The sequence below is a fragment of the Rhinoraja longicauda genome, chromosome 3 (assembly GCF_053455715.1).
Source record: "Rhinoraja longicauda isolate Sanriku21f chromosome 3, sRhiLon1.1, whole genome shotgun sequence".
In the NCBI taxonomy this organism is placed as follows: domain Eukaryota; kingdom Metazoa; phylum Chordata; class Chondrichthyes; order Rajiformes; family Arhynchobatidae; genus Rhinoraja; species Rhinoraja longicauda.
The window spans coordinates 4,290,733-4,309,083 of NC_135955.1; the positions used below are offsets into that span (position 1 = coordinate 4,290,733).

At 49.2% G+C, this 18,351-nt stretch overlaps 1 protein-coding gene across 2 annotated transcripts in view; it reads right to left on the bottom strand.

The window, feature by feature from the left end:
• znf131 (zinc finger protein 131) overlaps window positions 1-359 on the bottom strand; it is a 30,478-nt gene extending 30,119 nt beyond the window's left edge. The window contains exon 1 of one of the 2 annotated variants that reach the window (XM_078396828.1): window positions 267-359. The gene's annotated coding sequence lies outside the window, so the exon portion shown is untranslated. The remainder of the gene's footprint in view (window positions 1-266) is intronic. The other variant, XM_078396830.1, reaches the window with a different exon arrangement.
• Between the last annotated feature and the right edge of the window lie 17,992 nt (window positions 360-18,351).

Below are 18,351 nucleotides of genomic sequence, written 5' to 3' on the forward strand. Positions count from 1 at the left end.
GCCGGGGAGGTTGTGGACGTGGCCAGGGGGGGGTGGGGTTGTGTTGCGGTGTGGGTGCATGCGTGTGGAGAGGGGGGGAGGGTTGAGGCTTTGGTTTTGGGCCCCGGCGGCGCCGAGCGGCGGCCGTTACGTCATCAAACCGCGCATTTCTCTCTCTCCCTCCCTCTTTCTCTCCCTCTCCCCCTCTCTCTCTATCTCTCTCACCGTCGCTATCCTCCCCCCCCCCCCCCCCCCCCCCCCGGTCGCCATCGCTCCCCTGCCCTGACCTGATCGGCCGCTCCGCGTCTCCCGCTCCCGCCGCGCCGTTCTGCCCGCCCGCCGAGGGGGAGGCCTCGCTCTCCCGGCAGCCCCCGCGCTGCCCGCCACCCCCCCCCCCCCCCCGCGACCAGCGGCGGCCCCGTTGCCCAGGGAGACGCGGCCTAGCGGGCAGGCGGCGGGCTTCAAGTCAAGTTAATTTTAATTTGTATAGCACATTTAAAAAAAACAACCCACGTTGACAACCCAAGTTCAACGTCAAAGGTTGTTGAGTGTAAATAGTTACATCAATGAGAGATGAATAACCGAAGGTATTTATTTCACACAATGGTGCTGGAGTAACTCAGCGGGTCAGGCAGCATCTGTGGAGAACATGGATAGGTGACATTTCACAGAGTGCTGGAGTAACTCAGCGGGTCAGGCAGCATCTGTGGGGAACATGGATAGGTGACGTTTCACAGAGTGCTGGAGTAACTCAGCGGGTCAGGCAGCATCTGTGGGGAACATGGATAGGTGACGTTTCACAGAGTGCTGGAGTAACTCAGCGGGTCAGGCAGCATCTCAGGAGAGAAGGAATGGGTGACGTTTCGGGTCGAGACCCTTCTTCAGATGAATAACCGAAGTCGGATCGACACAAGAGGAAACAAAAATGTCGGAGTAACTCAGCGGGTCAGGCAGCATTTCTGGAGAGAAGGAACGGGGCGAGAAATATGAGGTGCTGTTCCTCCAATTTCCGGTGGGCCTCACTATGGCACTGGAGGAGGCCCATGAGAGAAAGGTCAGACTGGGAGTGGGAGGGAGAGTTGAGGTGCTCAGCCACCGGGAGATCAGGTTGGTTAAGGCGGACTGAGCGGAGGTGTTGAGCGAAACGATCGCCGAGCCTGCGTTTGGTCTCGCCGATGTAGAGAAGTTGACATCTAGATCAGCGGATACAATAGATGAGTTTGGAGGCGGTGCAGGTGAACCTCTGTCTCACCTGGAAAGACTGTTTGGGACCTTGGATGAAGTTGAGGAGGGAGGTAAAGGGACAGGTGTTGCATTACCTGCGGTTGCAGGGGAAAGTGCCCGGGGATGGGGTGGTTTGGGTAGGAAGGGACGGAGTGGACCAGGGAGTTACGGAGGGAACGGTCTCTGCGGAACGCAGAAAGGGGAGGGGATGGGAAGATGTGGCCAGTGATGGGGTCCCGTTGGAGGTGCCGGAAATGTTGGAGGATGATTTGTTGGATCCGCTGGCTGATGGGGAGGAAGATGAGAACGAGGGGGATTCTGTCCTTGTTACGAATGGGGGGAGGGGGAGCAAGAGCGGAGCTGCGGGATATAGAAGAGGCCCTAGTGAGAGCCTCATCTATAATGGAGGAGGGGAAGCCCCGTTTCCTGAAGAATGAGGACATCTCTGATGCCCTAGTGTGAAACACCTATCCCTGGCGCAGATGCGGCGTAGACGGAGGAATTGGGAGTAGGGGATAGACTTTTTGCAGGAGACAGGGTGGGAAGAAGTGTAGTCCAGATAGCTGTGGGAGTCAGTGGGTTTGTAGTAAATGTCCGTCACTAGTCTGTCTCCTGTGATGGAGATGGTGAGAACCAGAAACGGTAGGGAGATGTCGGAGATAGTTCAAGTATATTTAAGAGCAGGATGGAAATTGGTAGTGAAGTGTATGAAGTCAGTGAGTTCTGCATGGGTACAAGAGGTAGCACCAATGCAGTCGTCGATGTAGCGGAGGTAGAGTTTGGGGATGGGGCCGGTGTACGTGTAGAACAGGGATTGTTCGACGTACCCGACAAAGAGGCAGGCATAGCTAGGGCCCATGCAAGTGCCCATAGCTACGCCTCTGGTTTGGAGGAAGTGGGAGAGGTCAAAGGAGAAGTTGTTAAGGGTTATAGTTGTAGTTGTTATAGAGTCAGACAGCAGGGAGCAATGAAAGATCTTCCATGTAGGAAGAAATATCTGAGGAAGGGTCTCGACCCGGAACGTCACCTATTCCTTTTCTTCAGAGAAGCTGCATGACCCGCTGAGTTGCTCCAGCTTTTTGTGTCTGAGCGATATACTGTGTGGTTATAGAATCAGACATCAGGGAGCAATGAGAGATATACTGTGCAGGTAGGAACTGCAGATGCTGGTTTGCACTGAAGATGGACTCAAAATGCTGGAGTAACTCAGCGGGTCTCTGGGGAAAAGGAATAGGTGACGTTTTGGGTCCCGCTGAGTTACTCCAGTATTTTGTGTCTTTCTTCTACCCAAATGTCTTAGTTGCATTGGACATACCGTGTTGTTATAGAGTCAGACAGCAGGGAACACTGTATACTGTGCTTTTATAAAGTCACACAACAGGGAACAACAAGAGATATACTGTGCAGGAAGAAACTGCTGCTGCTGGTTTAATCCGCAGATCGACTCAAAATACTGGAGTAACTCGGTGGTCAGGCGTCATCTCTGGAATTGGTGATGTTGCTGAATTACTCCAGCATTTTGTGTCTATCTTCTATCCAAATGTCTTAGTTTTAGTTTAGAGATACTGCATGTTGATGCACTGTGTTGTTATAGTGTCAAACAACAGGGAATCATGGGAGATATACTGAAGACAGACAGAAACATCTCTTGTTTGAAACAAGAAGTGCTGGAGGATCTCAGCGGGTCAGGCGAAATCTGTGAAGGGAATGGACAGGTTATGTTTGGGGTTGGCACTTTCAGACTGATGAGAGAAGGTTCTTGTGTAGGAAGGAATGGCAGATGCTGGTTTAAACCGAAGATAGACACTAAAAGCTGCAGTAACTCAGCGGGTCAGAAAGCATCTCTGGAGAAAAGGAATAGGTGATGTTTTGAGTCGAGACACTTCTTCAGACTGAGAATCTGGGGAAAGGGAAATGAGAGATCTCGACGGTGATTTTGAGAGATATTCAACAAATGAATGAAAGATGTGCAAAACGGTTACAATGATAAAGGAAACAAGCCATCGTTATCTGTGTGCTAGGTGAAAACAAGTACGGACATTGAGACTCAACAAGACGACAAGAGATATACTGTGTTATAGTCAGAAAACAGGGAGCAATGAGAGATATAATACGTGTTACACAGTCAAACAACAAGAAGACTGGCCCTTCGGCCCTACTCCTGCATACTAACCAAGTTGAGCCAGTCCCATTTGGCCCATACCCCTCAAGACATGTCTTGTCCAAGAGTCAAGAGTGTTTTATTGTCACATGTCCCAGACGGTACAGAGATTCTTACTTGCAGCAGCACAACAGAATATGTAAACTACCTATCCATGCACCTATCCAAATGTCTGAAGAAGGGTCTTGACCCGAAAAGTCACCCGTTCCTTCTGTCCTGTGATGCTGCCTGTCCTGCTGTTACCCCAGCATTTTGTGTCTCTCCTTCCATCCAAATATCTTTGTTGTTTTAGTGTAGAGATACAGCATGGAAACACACCCAAGTGGGGGCAAATGGGATTATTACAGATAGGTATTTGATGGTAGCATGGGCTCATTGTGTCAAGATGATTCTATGCTAGTACGGCTCATTCACCAAAGCCGGCCTTCGGCCAATGTAGTTCCGCCCATGTTTAGCTTAGTTCACAAAAGGACACAGAGTGCTGGAGTAAGTCAATAGACAATAGACAATAGGTGCAGGAGAAGGCCATTCGGCCCTTCGGCCCTTCGAGCCAGCACCGCCATTCAATGTGATCATGGCTGATCATTCTCAATCAGTACCCCGTTCCTGCCTTCTCCCCGTACCCCCTGACTCCGCTATCCTTAAGAGCTCTATCTAGCTCTCTCTTGAATGCATTCAGAGAATTGGCCTCCACTTCCTTCTGAGGCAGAAAATTCCACAGATTCACAACTCTCTGACTGAAAAAGTTTTTCCTCATCTCCGTTCTAAATGGCCTACCCCTTATTCTTAAACTGTGGCCCCTTGTTCTGGACTCCCCCAACATTGGGAACATGTTTCCTGCCTCTAACGTGTCCAACCCCTTAATAATCTTATACGTTTCGATAAGATCTCCCCTCATCCTTCTAAATTCCAGTGTATACAAGCCTAGTCGCTCCAGTCTTTCAACATATGACAGTCCCGCCATTCCGGGAATTAACCTAGTAAACCTACGCTGCACTCCCTCAATAGCAAGAATATCCTTCCTCAAATTTGGAGACCAAAACTGCACACAGTACTCCAGGTGCGGTCTCACTAGGGCCCTGTACAACTGTAGAAGGACCTCTTTGCTCCTATACTCAACTCCTCTTGTTATGAAGGCCAACATTCCATTGGCTTTCTTCACTGCCTGCTGGCTCTCCTTATGGCTCAGACTGTCAAGTTCTGGCTACGTCCTAGTAAATTCTTTCTGTGATCGTCCCAGCTTCCCGACGCCCTTCCTCTGGCAGGGCGGCCACACCTGAATACAGTACTCCAAGTGCGGCCACGCCAGCGTCTTGTGTAACGACAACATCACCTCCCAGCCTCTGCACTCAAGACTGCAAGATTGTTGTTCTGGCACCACTCAACCAGATCTGCCTCATGTACTCCCACTCATCATTACCTGTCATTCTTCCAACAATGGCAGTATTGGCAGCAAATTTAAAGATGGTGATGGGGGGGGGGGATCTCATTGAAACCTACCAGATAATGAAAGGCCTAGATATAGTGAATGTGCAGAGGATGTTTGCAATAATGGGAGAGTCCAGGGCCAGAGGGCTCAGGCTTGGAATAAAAGGACGTGCCATTAGAATGGAGATGAGGAGGAGTTTCTTTAGCCAGAGGGTTGCGAATCTGTGGAATTCATTGCCACGGACTATGATGGAGGACAAGTCATTGAGTACTTTTAAAGCGGAATATAAGAAAATATATCTGGAGTCCAGAACAAGGGGCCACAGCTTAAGAATAAGGGGTAGGCCATTTAGAACTGAGATGAGGAAAAACGTTTTCCGTCAGAGAGTTGTGAATCTGTGGAATTCTCTGCCTCAGAAGGCAGTGGAGGCCAATTCTCTGAATGCATTCAAGAGAGAGCTGGATAGAGCTCTTAAGGATAGCGGAGTCAGGGGGTATGGGGAGAAGGCAGGAACGGGGTACTGATTGAGAATGATCAGCCATGATCACATTGAATGGCGGTGCTGACTCGAAGGGCCGAATGGCCTCCTCCTGCACCTATTGTCTATTGTCTAAAATATCTGCAGATGCTGATACAAGTCGAACGTATTTATTCACAAAATGCTGGAGTAACCCAGCAGGTCAGTTAGCATCTCAGGAGAGAAGGAATGGGTGACGTTTCGGGTCGAGACCCTTCTTCAGACTGATGTCGGGGGCAGGACAAAGGAACGATATAGGTGGAGACAGGAAGATAGAGGGAGATCTGGGAAGGGGGAGGGGAAGAGAGGGACAGAGGAACTATCTAAAGTTGGAGAAGTCAATGTTCATACCACTGTGCTGCAAGCTGCCCAGGCGAAATATGAGGTGTTGTTCCTCCAATTTCCAGTGGGCCTCACTATGGCACTGGAGGAGGCCCATGACAGAAAGGTCAGACTGGGAGTGGGAGGGGAAGTTGAAGTGCTCAGCCACCGGGAGATCAAAACGGAGATTGACAGGTTTGTCATTAGTAAGAGTGTCAAAGGTTACGGACAGATTGCAGGAGAATGGGGTTGATAGGGGAAAAATAGATCAGCCATGATGGAATGGCGGAATGGACCCGATGGGCTGAATGGCCTAATTCTGCTCCTGCGGCTTATGGTTATCGTCTAGAAAGAGGAGAGCAGGACCTTGGACATGCTGCCCTGAGGTGCCCCTGTGCTGATGGTCAGTGAGCGGGAGATGTTGTCACCAACTGTTCTGACTGAGGGCTGCTGGTTCAGAAAGCAATCGTAGTCCCCCGTCATGTTTATGTCCCTATAACATCTTCTCCACCGCTTCCCATGAACTGTCTCAAGATTCACCCCCGCAGAGGTCAATTAACCTGCAACCCTGTCCATCTTTGGGATGTGGGCGGAGACCGGGGCACCCGGAGAAAACCCACGCAGTCCCAGGGAGAACGTGCAAACTCCACACATAACCACCTCCTCATCAACTCCTCACAGATTCTGCCACTCGCCAGTATCTATGGCGGATCATAACCCTGTGAGCTATTTAAGGTAGACACAAGGAACTGCAGGTGCTGGAGGTTTACGTGGAACACAAAGTGCTGGAGTAACTCAGCGGGTCAGGCAGCATCCCAGGCGAACATGGATAGGTGACGCTTCACAGAGTGCTGGAGTAACTCAGCGGGTCAGGCAGCATCTCTGGAGAACATGGATAGGTGACATTTCACAGAGTGCCGGAGTAACTCAGCGGGTCAATAGACAATAGACAATAGACAATAGGTGCAGGAGTAGGCCATTCAGCCCTTCGAGCCAGCACCGCCATTCAATGCGATCATGGCTGATCACTATCAATCAGTACCCCGTTCCTGCCTTCTCCCCATACCCCCTCACTCCGCTATCCTTAAGGCAGCATCTCTGGAGAACATGGATAGGTGACATTTCACAGAGTGCCGGAGTAACTCAGCGGGTCAGGCAGCATCTCTGGAGAACATGGATAGGTGACATTTCACAGAGTGCTGGAGTAACTCAGCGGGTCAGGCAGCATCTCTGGAGAACATGGATAGGTGACATTTCACAGAGTGCCGGAGTAACTCAGCGGGTCAGGCAGCATCTCTGGAGAACATGGATAGGTGACATTTCACAGAGTGCCGGAGTAACTCAGCGGGTCAGGCAGCATCTCTGGAGAACATGGATAGGTGACGTTTCACAGAGTGCTGGAGTAACTCAGCGGGTCAGGCAGCATCTCTTCTTTCGTGCCCATCATCAATGTTTCAAATGTTGGGCCAGGCTCTTGCACAGTGGACAACCTTCCTGTTTGCCACCGCTAGGCCTTCTAGGCAGCATTGTTCACCAGGAAGTGTGCATCTTAGTAGGTGTGGCATGGATTGTACCGATGTTCCACATGCACATTCTGTGTCTGCCGCATCTGCCTAGCCCCATTTGCTTAAATTGGTCTTGCATCGGCCCATCCCTGTACCAAGCCTATTGAGGGACATCCAGGTCTTCCAGTCACACCTGTGACCAGGTGGTACCTATTGGTTGGGATTGGCAACTTTTCGTGGTGGTGGTTTCCACTGCGTTTCTTTTCCCACAAGGCTGGTCCGGTTGCTTGAGGAGACCGTGACAGTGGCTGGGCCGTGTGAAGGAGGCTCTTCCTCCACTTCAGGCAGTTTGGGGCTGGATGATGGGAGTGACAGGGATGGCGGGTGTTCCCAACTTGCCCACTGGAGGAGCAATACCGGCCAGGACATGCAAGCTCTCCATATCCGTTGGTTTTAGGTAGCCAGTGATGCATCTGCAGCTGTCATTAAGGGCAGCATCAACTTTCTTCACATGAGATGATCTCACCCAGACAGGACAAGCATACCCTGCAGCAGATAGCACAGCGCAAGAGCAATTGACCGCAGTGTGGATGCAATGGTACCCCAGGACGAGTTTGCCAGCTTGTGTGGGATGCTGCTCCTCGTCCTCACTTTGCCCTTCACCCTTTCGATGTGTTGCGTGAAGGAAAGGGTTGGGTCCAGAGTGACCCCAAGATAAACATGGTGGTCACAGAGTCTCAAAGGGACACCCTTCTGTATTAAGGACAGCTTCCTCCCAGCTTCACAATTACGACGGTGGAACAGACTAACTGGGGTCTTCGCAGGGTTTGCCTTCCATTGGTTGTCCTTGTCGAGTTTAAGAATAAGGGGAAGGCCATTTAGAACTGAGATGAGGAAAAACTTTTTCAGTCAGAGAGTTGTGAATCTGTGGAATTCTCCGCCTCAGAAGGCAGTGGAGGCCAGTTCTCTGAATGCATTGAAGAGAGAGCTAGATAGAGCTCTTAAGGATAGCGGAGTCAGGGGGTATGGGGAGAAGGCAGGAACGGGGTACTGATTGAGAATGATCAGCCATGATCACATTGAATGGCGGTGCTGGCTCGAAGGGTCGAATGGCCTCCTCATGCACCTATTGTCTATTGTCGCAGTTGGTCATGTTGTCTAAGGATGATGAGAGGGTGGCTTCTACCTCGTCTATGTGAGTGCTCTGGGTTGTTATTCCAAGGTCGTCAGCGTCAATGAAGCTTCTCGTCCCTGGGAACACTGGCTGATTGCGGGGCTTGGGTCGGCCCGCAGCGGGCCTTTCACCGTCCGGCGCGGCCTGCAATAAGCCGCGGGATTTTCTCTGCCCGGCGGGGGCTTCAATGTCGGGAGCCACGACCGCTTCGTCGTGGCAAGTTCAACAGCCTGACCGCGGGAGAAAACGGCAGGGGAAGAGAAAAGACATTCTGGCCTTCCATCACAGTGAGGAGGTGACTGGAGGAGACTCACTGTGATGGATGTTTCGTTTTGTTTGGTGTTGGTTTATGATTGTGTGTGTTATTGCATATTTTATTGCTTATTTTTATTGGTCTTGTTGTTGGACTGTGGGTAATCTTTCATTTCACTGCACATTTATGTGTATGTGACAAATAAATTGACTATTGACTATTGATCAATAGTGTGTACATTGAACAGCACCGGAGCAAGGACGCTACCCTGCGCTAGGCCATTCCGTTGTTTCCTCCATCTGATGCGTTCACCATTTAGCTCACCTCAGAAGCGTCTGTTTTCCAGTAACAGTTGAATCAGTTTGGTCAAGTGGAAGTCCTCTGTCATGTCACGGAGCTTGTTGACGAGCAGCCGGTGGTTCACAGTGTCGTAGGCAGCTGTCAGATCAACAAAGACCACGCCAGTTGCTTCATGCCTCTCAAAGCCATCCTCAATGCGCTGAGTTAGATTGGCCGGTGCGCTATTTCCCAGCTTGCACTGCTTGCTATAAGGTGATTGGGCCTAACCTGTTCAGGATGAGGCGCTCAAAGAGCTTGAAGAGATGGGAGATCGATCGGTCTGTAGCTTTGTGCTTCTTTAGGGTCTTTCCTTGGCTTAAGGATAGCGATCACATGAGCTTTCCGCCATATTTTAGGTAGCTGGGAGAGCGACCGTATTCTAGAGAATGTGGATAGGTGACGTTTTGTGACCTGAAATGTCACCTCTCCATGTCCTCCAGAGATTCTGCGAGACCGCTGCATTGCTGCAGCACCTTGTGTTCCAAGCGGTTTAAGAGCCCAGTTTAATTAATAAAGTTTATTTTTAAAATGTTAGTAATCTTTCTGTAATATAAAAGAAAAAGAAAATCTGACTTTTAACTTTTTTGAGCTGTCACAAGAAAGCACGAATTAAATGTCAGAAACATAGAAACATAGAAAATAGGTGCAGGAGTAGGCCATTCGGCCCTTCGAGCCTGCACCGCCATTCAATATGATCATGGCTGATCATCCAACTCAGTGTCCTGTACCTGCCTCCTCTCCATACCCCCTGATCCCTTTAGCCACAAGGGCCGCATCTAACTCCCTCTTAAATATAGCCAATGAACTGGCCTCAACTACCTTCTGTGGCAGAGAATTCCACAGATTCACCACTCTCTGTGTGAAAAAAAACGTTCTCATCTCGGTCCTAAAAGACTTCCCCCTTATCCTTAAACTGTGACCCCTTGTTCTGGACTTCCCCAACATCGGGAACAATCTTCCTGCATCTAGCCTGTCCAACCCCTTAAGAATTTTGTAAGTTTCTATAAGATCCCCAGTAGAAGAATGCACTAATTTAATTAATAGTTTATTATTTAAACACAAAATGCTGGAGTAACTCAGCGGGTCAGGCAGCATCTCTGGAGAGAAGGAATGGGTGACTTTTTGGGTCGAGACCCTTCTTCAGACCGGAAACGCCACTCATTCCTTCTCTCCTGAGATGCTGCCTGACCCGCTGAGTTACTCCAGCACTTTGTGTCTACCTTCGATTTAAACCTGCATCTGCAGTTTTCTTTCCTACACGTTTATTATTTAAACATAAGTAGCTTTTTAAATATTAAAAATGTAAAAATCTAGTTTTAAATTTTTTCAAGCAGCCGGGCCATTTTACCGACACGTACTTTCACAAAGGCACTAATTCAATTATTAGTTTTTTTACACGTAGTGATCTTTTTAAATATTGAAAATGTGAACATTTGGTTTTTAATACTTTCGAGGTGCCAGTACCTCATACTGTCAACAAAAAAATCCAGGAGAATAATTCAATCTGCCATAAATGTTAGAAGCTACTATTAAAGATGTTACAGCAGGAGGCAGAAAAGTAAATCAAAGTCACAACATGGTTTTGTGGAAATGAAAAAATGTTTGACCAACTTACTGGAGCTCTTTGAAGAGGTAATGTGCAGTGGATAAATGAGATGAAGGGGCTGTGCCATGCTAATATATCTGATAATATATCACATCAAACGCTATCGATGAAGAATGAAACTCGTGCAGGAGGACACATTACTGGTCTTCGCAGAAGACTGGCTGGCCAACAGGGATAGTAGGCATAATGGTCATTCTCCACTGACAAGATGCAGCAAGATTAGTTTAGAGACAAAAGTGTGCAAACAGCCCAACAAGTCCACACCAACCAGTTCACACTAGCTCTGTCATCTTACTTTTGCATCCGCTCCCTACACACCAGGGGCAACTTACCGAGGCCAATTAGCCTACAAAACTGCGCTTCTTTGGGATGTGGGAGGAACCCGGAGCACCGGGACGAAATCCACACGGTCCCAGAGAGAACGTGCAAACTCCACAAGGACAGCACCAAAGGTTAGGATCGACCCTGGGTCTCCGGTGCTGCGAGGCAGCAGCTGTACCCACTGCGCCACTGTACCGCCCCAAGGGATCGGCGCTGGGGCCTCTGTCTTTTACACCTTTCGTAAACTACGTACTTGGACAAAGGCACCACAGTTAAGTTTGCTAAATTTGATGATGACGCTAAGGTCGGTAGGAGATTTGTCATCAGGACACAAGAAGGGATAGAATGGTTAGGTGAGTCGCCCATTCCTTCTCTCCCGAGATGCAGCCCGTCCCGCTGAGTTACTCCAGCTTTTTGTGTCTATCCCTGGTTTAAACCGACATCTGCAGTTCCTTCTTGCACATTGTGTATATAGCTCGATATATATAGCATACATGAGAAAGTGGAACAACGTAGAACTGGTATAAACAGGTGATCAGTGGTTGGCATGAATGTGGTGGACCAAAGGGCCTGTGTCCAGATTGTATCAGTTAAATCAAGTCAGTTACAGGGAAGCAAGAAGTTTAAATGTAATTTATTATTGTCGCATGTACTGAGGTACAGTGAAAAGCTTTTTGATGTGTGTTATCCAGTCAGTGATAAAACAATACATGATTATAATCGAGCCATCCACAGTGTACAGATACTGGATAAAGGTTTTTACCCGAGTGCAAATTAAAGTCGGAGTAATGATAGTCCGAGGGTCTCCAATGAAGTAGATGGGAGGTCAGAACCGCTCTCTGGTTGTCGAGAGGACAGGTTCAGTTGCCTGATAACAGATAGGAAGAAACTGTCCCGCAATCTAGAGGTGTGCATTATCAAACCTCTGTACCTCTTGCCTAATGGAAGAAGAGAAAAGAGGGAGTGACCGGGGTGAGACTGGTCCTTGATTGTGCTGTTGGCCTTGCCGGGGCAGCGTGAGGTGTAGATTGAGTCAGTGGAAGGGAGGTTGGTTTGTGTGATGGTCTGGGCTGCGTCCACAACTCTCTGCAATTTCTCACGGTTTTGGATGGAGCTGTTCCCAAACCGTGCTGTGATTCGTCCGATGAAATACTTTCTAGGGCGCATCTGTAGAAGTTGGTGCGGGTTGTTGGTGACATGCCGAATTTCCTAAACCTTCCAGTGTTGTGTGTCTTCCAGTTGGTGTGTTTTCTTAGCCATTGTTTCGAGGTGGCTGGTCCAGGACAAGTTACTGGTGATATTTAATCTTAAGAACTTGAAGCTTTCAATGTGTACCAGGGTGGGTGTGCTGCTCCGCGTCCTGAAGTCAATCACGTTGCCCTGTGCTAGGCCATTCCTTTTTTTGGTGAGTGGGCAAATGCATGGTAGATGCAGTATAATGTGGATAAATGTGAGGTTATCCACTTCGGTGGCAAGAACAGGAAAGCAGACTATTATCTGAATGGTGGCCGATTAGGAGAAGGGGAGATGCAACGAGACCTGGGTGTCATGGTACACCAGTCATTGAAAGTAGGCATGCAGGTGCAGCAGGCAGTGAAGAAAGCAAATGGTATGTTGGCATTCATAGCAAGGGGATTTGAGTATAGGAGCAGGGAGGTTCTGCTGCAGTTGTACAGGGCATTGGTGAGACCACACCTGGAGTATTGCGTACAGTTTTGGTCTAATCTGAGGAAAGATATTCTTGCCATAGAGGGAGTACAGAGAAGGTTCACCAGATTGATTCCTGGGATGGCAGGACTTTCATATGAAGAAAGACTGGATAGACTTGGCTTGTACTCGCTGAAATTTAGAGGATTGAGGGGGGATCTTATAGAAACTTACAAAGTTCTTAAGGGGTTGGACAGGCTAAATGCAGGAAGATTGTTCCCGATGTTGGGGAAGTCCAGAACAAGGGGTCACAGTTTAAGGATAAGGGGAAAGTCTTTTAGGATCGAGATGAGAAAGTTTTTTTTCACACAGAGAGTGGTGAATCTGTGGAATTCTCTGCCACAGAGGGTAGTTGAGGCCAGTTCATTGGCTATATTTAAGAGGGAGTTAGATGTGGCCCTTGTGGCTAAAGGGATCAGGGAGTATGGAGAGAAGGCAGGTACGGGATACTGAGTTGGATGATCAGCCATGATCATATTGAATGGCGGTGCAGGCTCGAAGGGCCGAATGGCCTACTCCTGCACCTATTTTCAATGTTTCCTCCATCTGCTACGTTCACCATTTAGCTCAACTTAGAAGCGTCTGTTTTCCAGTAAGAGTTGAATCAGTTTGGTCAAGTGGAAGTCCTCTGTCATGTCACGGAGCTTGTTGACGAGCAGCCGGCGGTTCACAGTGTCGTAGGCAGCTGTCAGATCAACAAAGACCATGCCAGTTGCTTCATTCCTCTCAAGGCCGTCCTCATTGCGCTGAGTTAGATTGAGCACTTGGCTGGTACGCGATTTCCCAGCTTGCACTGCTTGCTATAAGGTGTTGTTCTGTGATTGGGCCTAGCCTGTTCAGGATGAGGCGCTCAAAGAGCTTGAAGAGATGGCATAGTAGGGAGATTGATCGGTCTGTAGCTTTTTGCTTCTTTAGGGTCTTTCCTTGGCTTAAGGATAGCGATCACATGAGCTTTCCGCCATATTTTAGGTAGCTGGGAGAGTGACCGTATTTTAGAGAATGTGGATAGGTGACGTTTTGTGACCTGAAATGTCACCTCTCCATGTCCTCCAGAGATTCTGCAAGACCGCTTGCATTGCTGCAGCACCTTGTGTTCCAAGCTGTTTAAGAACCTAGTTTAATTAATAACGTTTATTTTTAAAATGTTAGTAATCTTTCTGTAATATAAAAGAAAAAGAAAGTCAGATTTTCAAAGTACCGCCATTCATTGTGATCATGGCTGATCATCCACGATCAGTAACCCGTGCCTGCCTTCTCCCCATATCCCTTGATTCCGCTAGCCCCTAGAGCTCCATCTAAGTCTCTTTTAAATTCATCCAGTGAATTGGCCTCCACTTCCTTTAGTGGCAGAGAATTCCACAAATTCACAACTCTCTGGGTAATAAACTTTCTTCCCACGTCAGTTTTAAATGGCCTCCCCTTTATTCTTAGACTGTGGCCCCTAGTTCTGGACTCTCTCAACATTGGGAACATTTTTCCTGCATCTAGCTTGTCCAGTCCTTTTACAATGTTATACGTCTCTATAAGATCCCCTCTCATCCTTCTAAACTCAGGTGAATACAAGCCCTGTCTTTCCAATCTTTCCTCGTATGACAATCCCGCCATCCCGGGGATTAACCTCATGAACCTAGGCTGCATTGCCTCAATAGCAAGGACGTCCTTCCTCAAATTAGGAGACCAAAACTGCACACAATACTCCAGATGTGGTCTCACCAGGGCTCTGTTCAACTGCAGCAGGACCTCTTTACTCCGATATTCAAATCCTCTCGTTATGAAGGCCAGCATGCCATTAGCTTTCTTCACTGCCTGCTGCACCTGCACGCTTACTTTCAGTGACTGGTGTACAAGTCTGTGAAGGAGAGTGGGACTGGGGGATTTGCTCTGGTTAGAGGTGGCACGGATGCAATGGGCTGCTTTATGATGCCCTGTTACAGGTAAGAACGATGATGGAGTGGTTGGGAACTACGTATTGGTTCCAACTCGCATCCCTCTACTATTTTTATCAGTAACCTAGACCTTAACATGTGCAAGTCGAAAGAGTTGGTTGTTGACTTCAGGAAGTGAGGCGGTGAGCACAACCCTTGTCAACGGATTTGCTTTCGAGGTGGTGGACAGCTTCAAGGTCCTCAGCATCCATATAATAATAATAATAATAATAATAATAATAAGCATTTATTTTATACAGCGCCTTATCGGGAGCTCAAAGCGCTTTACAAGAACAATCATAACATAAAAACAAACAGACAAACTATCCTAACGGAGAAGCGGCGAATAAACAACGCCAGCGTCCTCTCACGTCAGGGTCCGGCAGTAGACAACAAAAAGCACAGGACACACAGATACAATTTTTACACAAACAGCCATCACAGTGATTGCTCTAGGCACACCCTCACTGTGATGGAAGGCAAAGAAAAGTGTTATCTCCTCCTTATTCTTCTCCCGTGGTGCCACGAGGTGATCGAGGCTCCCAACTTTTTGAAGCCCCCACCGGGCGATGGAAAGTCCCAGGGCCGAGCCGAGCAGGCCGATGAAAGTCCTGAGGCCCCACCGGGCGATGGAAAGTCCCAGGGCCGAGCCGAGCCGGCCGATGAAAGTCCTGAGCCCCCACCGGGCGATGGAAAGTGCTGCGGCCAGGCCACGCAGGGCGATGAAGGGCCTGCGGTCGGGTCGATCGTACCTCGCGCTTCGGGGCGGTCGAAGCTGCTATGGCTGGAGCTCCCAAAAACCGGTCGCCAGCCAGGGACCTGCGAACTCCCGATGTTGCGGTCTGCAGGGCCCACGGCCGAAGCCTCCGAGATGGTAAGTCCAGGCCCTGCGACCGGAGTCTTCAAGGTCGATCCCAGCTGGAGGCCGCCGACTCCACGATGTTAGGCCGTAGCGCGAACGGAGATACGACACGGTAAAGGTCGCATCTCCGTTGAGGAGGAGATTAGAAAAAAGGTTTCCACCACCCCCCCACATACACAGAGTTAAAAATAGAACAAAACGTACATTAAACGATGACAATAGACAAAAAAACAAAAAAAAGACAGAGAGACTGCCGGTGAGCCGCAGCTGCAGAACACAGCCACGCCCCCATATCACAAGCAGGCTAACCTGGTCCCTTGCGATGATCAAGAAAGTATACCTGCAGATTTACTTTTTGACTTGTTTCTAATGTCTGAACCTTTAGCACCCGTCTGAAGAAAGGTTCCGACCTTAAACATCGCCTCTCCATTTTCTCCACCTTCTTGAAGCAATGCACCATGAAGAAGTTCTTCTGCAGTTGTACATGGCCTTGGTGAGACCACATCTGGAGTATTGTGTGCAGTTTTGGTCTCCTAATTTGAGGGACATCCCTTGCTATTGAGGCAGTGCAGCATAGGTTTTTTCTTTTTAGAGATACAGCGCAGAAACAGGCCCTTCGGCCCAGCAGGTCCACGCTGCCCAGCGATCCCCGCACACTAACACTATCCCACACCCACTAGGGACAATTTTTACATTTGCCCAGCCAATTAACCTACATACCTGCATGTCTTTGGAGTGTGGGAGGAAACCGAAGATCTCGGAGAAAACCCACGCAGGTCACGGGGAGAACGTACAAACTCCATACAGACGGCGCCCGTAGTCAGGATCGAACCTGAGTCTCCGGCGCTGCATTCGCTGTAAGGCAGCAACTCTACCGCTGCGCCACCGTGCCGCACGTTCACGAGGTTAATCCCCGGGATGGCGGGACTGTCATATGAGAAAGATTGGAAAGACTGTGCTTGTATTCACTGGAATTGAGAAGGATGAGAGGGGATCTTATAGAGACATATAAAATTATAAAAGGACTGGACAAGGGAAAAATGTTCCCAATATTGGGGGAGTCCAGAACCAGGGGTCACAGTCTAAGAATAAAGGGGAGGCCATTTAAAACTTAGGAAAGAAGAAACTTTTTCACCCAGAGAGTGGTGAATTTGTGGAATTCTCTGCCATAGAAGGCAGAGGAGGCCAATTCACTGGATGAATTTAAAAGAGTGTTCGATAGAGCTCTAGGGGCTAGCGGAATCAAGGGATATGGGGAGAAGGCAGGCACGGGTTACTGATTGTGGATGATCAGCCATGATCACATTGAATGGCTCGAAGGGCCAAATGGTCTCCTCCTGCACCTATTTTCTGTGTTTCTATGTTGTGACAAACCTGTGATGAACAGGGCTACGTTCACCCATATTGAAGCAACAGCCAAGAACGCACTCCAACGACTCTACCTCCTTGGAATGGTTAGGAAGTTCGGCATGTCCCCAACAACTCTCACCAACTTCTACAGATGCACCCGGCTTGGTTTGGGAACAGCTCCATCCAAGACCGCAAGACTGTGGAGGCAGAGATTGTGGATGCAGCCCAGACCAATCTCACGAACCACCCTCCCTTCCATTGACTCCATCTACACCTCACGCTGCCTAGGCAAGGCCAGCAGCATAATCAAGGACCAGTCTCACCCGGTCACTCCCTCTTCCCCCCTCTCCCATCAAGCAAGAGGTACAGAAGTGTGAAAACGCACACCTCCAGATTCAGGGACAGTTTCTTCTCAGTTGTTATCAGGCAATCTTTTTTGTATGTTGTTACTCATCCTGCCTCAACAACTTCCACTAGCAGTTCATTCCATGTACCGATCACCCTCCGAGTGAAAAGGTCGCCCCTCGGGTTCACATTAAATCTTGCCCCTCTCACCTTAAACCGATGCCATCTGGGTCTTGATGCTCCTCCTCGGGAAAAAAGGACTGTGCATTCACCCTATCTAGTCCGCTCATGATTTTTATTGAGCTTCATACAGTTACTCGCCCCTCTCTGGGTGAAGATCACCTTTTGAGTCTTTTCCCTCTTACCCTCGACCAGTCCTCTTGTTTCTATCGACCTCAATGGGGAAAAGTTTCCTGCAGTCTGTCCCATTTATACCCCCCACACAATTTTACATACCTCAATCATGTTCCCCCTTGCCTTCCTCTTCAATCAATCACAATCACAGTCATACTTTATCAGCCAAGTATCAACCAAGCAACATACGAGGAACTTCATCTGCCGCACAATCATAACAATTAAAAGCAACAGGACACACAAAATACATGTTAACATGAACATCCACCACAGTGACTCCTCCACATTCCTCACTGTGATGGAAGGCGAAAAAAAAACTTCAGTCTCTCCCTTCTTTGTCTCCAGCGGTCGGGGGCCTCGAACCTTCCGTTGACGGGACGATCTTGACTCCCGTAGCCGGCGGTGGCCTTCCTCGTCGGGGCGATCATGCTGTATCGGGGGGGGGGGGGGAATTTCAGCACCCCCACGGCAGGCGATCTACCCCGGGTCGCGGCTTGTCGAACCTCGTGCAGCTTTTGGAGCTTCCCGACCGGTCTCAACCCGAGACTGCGAGCTACTCGATGTTGAAGTCCGCAGGCCGCGGTTGGAGCGTCGATCCCAGGCAAGGGATCGCACGCTCAGATGGCAAGTCCACGGCCCCGCGGTGGGGCTCAAAGTCAGTCCCGGGCAAGGCCGCCAGCTCCACGATGTTAGGCCGCAGAGCGACCGGAGATACGATCCGCAAAACAATCGCATCTCCGGCAAGGTAAGAGATTGAAAAAATGTTTCCCCCGACCGCCGACCCCCCCCACCCCCCACATAAAACAAACCAGAGAACAGTAACACAGACTTTTAAAACTCACCAAAGATAACAAAAAAGTCCGAAAAGGACGGACAGACTGTAGGCGAGGCTGCCAAGGAGAACAGACCCAGGCTCCCCAGGCTCTCCTCATAATCGAAACATCCTGGTGAATCCCCTCTGCACCTCTCCACGGCTATC